We start from the raw sequence: 4,477 nt of genomic DNA, 5'->3' as shown, positions 1-4,477 counted from the left end.
TCTATCATGAGCTTCTCTTATTGTCAAGCACCCCCTTTTCTTATTCCTATGCACTACTGTGCTAAATTCTGCTCTGTATTACAGCTAATTGCACACATCTATCTCTCCAACAAGATTAGATACTACCCTTAAGACCAAAAAAACCAATCTTATTTATCTTTAAATCCCAAGAAATTGGCATAATGTACTACCCCCAATAGATGCTCAAAAAAGCATCATCAAATCATTTCCAAGTTTTGCTGATCAATTGGCAATGAAGAATTTCATTGTTCCACCTCACCTTCTAGTTAGTCCTTAATGTTTATAAACCTGATTTCCCACTGACTAGCCACTCTAATGAAACTTCCAATTGGTGATAATAAATCCAAGCAGGTAGAGCTTTACGTGCAAAAGCATGCAGGCAGGGACTAGATGGCTAATCTGTGTGTTGGTAAAAGCTGGCTAGAGCGGATGTTGCATTAAAGCAGGGCTTGGGGTAGCCGCAATCCCTGGCATCAGTGTAGCACTGCCTTACTGCAGTGTGATTCTTATGATTAACATGCATATACTCTCCTGTGCTGTACATTTCTGGGTAAGCCAAACCTAGGATAGGGGCTGGAGAAAAGATTCCCCCTCCCCCTCCAAGAAATGCAGATGCTCAAGAAAAGGGAAGGAGGAATTCAACCTACTAATCACAGACTCTTTAGGTTTCTTCACTTTCAAAACACTGATTAATTCACACTGTGGCTTTTCCTCCCGTTCCTTAGAGAATTAACCAGGCTACTCTATGCATGGACAGCAATAGCTCCTTGCTTGATCCCTTTCTAACAATAGCTCATATATTGAAAGCCAACGTGTATGCCAAGGCAAACCCTGTACTGTTTGAATCTTCCTATTTGATGAGGCAATCTAAGCCTCTCGTCCTAGAAATAGATATCTGGGCCTCAACTCCTTCAGTAACTTTTTCTTGGCAGCTCAGATCCAATCCCCAGATAGATGCTTTGTGTGTCTGCCCCTACATACCTTGATAAGTTTAGACATTAGCCAAAGTAACATGGTGAGAATGGATCATTGAGATACATCTCCTTTATTTCTACATACATCCCAGTAACAATCTCAACAAATCTTGATATCAAATACTTTTTTATGCTTTTTTTTTTTTTAATGCAGTGTGCCTTATTTTAACGAGAGAGAGTGTAAGCAGGGGAGGAACATGGAGAGGAAGGACCCAAAGCAGGCTCTGTGCTGAAAACACAGTTGGTATCAAACACTCTTACGGTTTGATTAAAAAGGTACCATGTACCTGTAACACATAACAAACATCTTAGTATGCGAATTAGTGAGACACTTCGGATTTAGTGTGTTCATAATAAAATACTAAAGGGTTATTTCCCTTCTCTACCCTAAACCCATGCCTCCTTGTAATATGTCTAAAATGTTTACAATGTCCAAAGCCAGAATCCAAGGAGAAATGGAATGGAACAGGTTAACTTCCTTCGCAGTTGCAAAAGAAGATCCAACTAATGAAACTATTTCCAAGTTTTGGTGATCATTTGGCAATGAAGAGCTTCATTGTTTCCATCTCACCTTCTACTATTCCTTAATGTTTATTTATTTACTTGGTCAAGTGATACTTTAATAGGCTATAAATAAAAATCCTGTCTTTGGAGAGTATCAAGAGCCACAAGTGGGCTAGAGCAGAGAGCAGAGGCAGAGGCCAGGAAGAATCAACAGGCTGTGAAGAATCCTTGAGGTTGGTTATATTTAAATGGCTTCATCCTGCGGGGACCCCTGAAAAACCGCAGACACATCTCCTGGGGAAATTCCTTGGGCTCTTCCACACTGTCGTCATGGCTCTCCACGTCCAGGTAGACGTCCGGCAGCACACACAGGCACTGCAGCTGGTTGGTCAAGAGCTGATGGCTGGACTGAGGGACACAGCTCCTATAGCACACGATGACCTCACTCTCCATGCCCTGAATGTTGTCATCATTGCTACTGTTTTTCTCCCTTTTCCAGTTCAGACAGAGCTGGAAAATGGGTGGGATGGAGGAGTAGCTGGGGTTTAGCACCACGGCAGCCTGGAGTTTGGCTGTGCCCCTTTCCATGAGTGCCAGGAGAAGAGATTGGTGTCCTCAGCTAGTCCCATCTCCACAATGTCCTTGGTGAAATGTAGCTGCAAGTAATCCTCATGGGCAATCGTGACCCACTTCACCAGGCAGGAGACAACCTTTGCAGGGAAGAGGTACTGTCAACCACTGGTAACTGGTTCAATGCCATGTTCCAAGGATGCAAACTTTGGAGGGCCAGGTGGGACTGCACCCTAGTCTTCAGCAGTTTCATGGTGGTCTCCATGTGGCTGGTGCTCGGCAAGTGTTCAGCAATCACGGTGTGCTGAGGCTATTCTTTGTGGGAAGAGGAGGTCACCTAGCTTCTGTACCCAGAAATATGCGTCAAGCACATAGTCTCTCAAAGTCAGGATGCCACTGAAACTGATACTGAATGGCTGGATTCGGAGTCTTCTTTCTGTGATCTCCTGGATACAAACAGCTCAGGACTGAGTGAGGAGACAGAAAGTCACCTGCACTGATGGGGTGATCAGCTCCGTGGTGGTCATCACTTTGGCTTTAATCGTCATGGTGTTGAGGTTCATGAGGTAGTAGAAAGTCAGGTGAAGCACACTGTCATCTTTGCACTTCAGGTCCAGCATGACAGGCAGCAGGTGCCTCTTCAGCATCTCCATGCACTTGTCATCAAACTGAACTTCTAGTGAGGGCCACTGGCGTTTTGTGGTCTGTTCCTCCTCAGCATCAGAGTCACTCTCATCATCTTAGGAGTCTTCAGGAGGCTTAAACAGAGCCTTGGCTTTGTCCACACTGCCTTCAATCGCCACAATGTCTTATGACAGGCCCGCCTACATGCAGCGGCCTGGACAAAGAGGATATAGAGGGGAGATGGTAGGTGTTTAGCTGTCTCATATTGCTTGTGAGCCTGGTCAAACAGTATGAATAGGTACTCTTACACTGGGAGGGAAGCCTGCATGATGCTACTGAGGCAAGCCTGGAGGCTGCTGAGGTACCCTTCTTTACCTCAGTCTCCTTGAAGATCTCCTCCTTGCTGGACAGGCACTCTACGTACTTCTCTGTCAGCCTTTTCCTCTGCTGCAGCTCCCAGTCCAGACATGCAAGGGTTTGCTGGTGAGGGTCTCCTATGGTGACTTCAGCCTTGCTAATATCTGGAGGAGCCTCCGTATAAAAACTCTTCTAAACTGACCAGATCAATTTCTTCAATGCTTCGACTTAAACTCCAGACATTTGGTGATTTCTTTCTGCAGGTGTATCACCTCATACAACAGGTTCTGGAGCTGCACGTGACAGGCATCTACTTTCTACTTGGCCTCATGGGTCTGATCTCTTGCCTTCTTCAATCTGATATGGGCTGATCGATTAAGCTTCTTCAGAGTCATGAAATGCACACAGCTCTGGATCTTCTCATCTTCCATCTCAGTCTTTTTCTCATCTTCTTCAGCTCCCGGATCTCAGCCATGAGCCTCCACAACTCCTGTGTGTACTTGCACAGCTCAGTCTCTGCCAGGGTCCCACAGGTCTGCCTCAGCCTCCTCGCTCTAGTATTTACCTTCCTGTTCTTTGTCAGAATGGTTATGCTTCCTTTCGGATGGAGCTCTATCACTTTGGATCACTGTGGGCTTGTTTTTTGCTTGATTCTGATGACATGGTTGTTTGGCAATGTCAGGAGGAGATAGCAGAGACCGCATGCAGCCTCGAAACTGTCCAGCAACTTATTCCTTAATGTTTATACACTTGATTTCCATACTAGCCACTTTAATGAAACTTCTCCTTTTACTGAAGTTATATGGTTTTCTCTGGGGCTCCTTTCACGATCCTCCTCTCGTGATGCTCATTTCTGCTATGTTACCTTATCTATTTCTCTCAGTCACCACAGACATACCGATTCCCAAATCCGTACTAATGAGATCAGGCTCCTGAGTTCAAAACTCAAATTATCAACCCTCTTTGATGTCAACTACCTCTATTAGATTCAACATACTGGTAATAAGACACTAAACAGTGTCCTTTCTTTTTTCTCCACCTCAAACCGAATTCTTCTTCTGCATCCCTAAAATGTTCACGACATTTGAGATAGTTAAAAACATGTTCACAAATTCTTTCCATAGTCCTCCTTTCAAGAGGTGGAGCTTGAGTGTGCACTTACTGACTTGTATCTCATGAGGAGAATATGCCAGATGTGATAGTATTTGACTTCTAAGACAAAAACACATTGGGTGCCCTCTTTGCTCTTTCTCTTGGATAGCTCACTCTGGGGTAAGTCACCTGCTGTCATGAGGATAGCCCAGGAGACCTATGAAGAGGTACAAGCAGTGGGGATAAGGCTTCCTGACGACAAATAGTGGAACAGGGGCTTCACCTTTTTGAAAGTAGATGCTCCAGCCCCAGTCAAACCTTGAGATCACTGCAGC

At 44.7% G+C, this 4,477-nt stretch overlaps 1 pseudogene; it reads right to left on the bottom strand.

Moving 5' to 3' along the window:
- Positions 1 to 993: 993 nt before the first annotated feature.
- On the bottom strand, positions 994 to 4,477 carry LOC102954088 (annotated as a pseudogene).

Source organism: Panthera tigris, chromosome B3 (genome assembly GCF_018350195.1).
Source record: "Panthera tigris isolate Pti1 chromosome B3, P.tigris_Pti1_mat1.1, whole genome shotgun sequence".
Classification (NCBI taxonomy): domain Eukaryota; kingdom Metazoa; phylum Chordata; class Mammalia; order Carnivora; family Felidae; genus Panthera; species Panthera tigris.
Note: the sequence above shows the minus strand (reverse complement) of the source record. Positions and strands in the feature narration are given on the sequence as shown.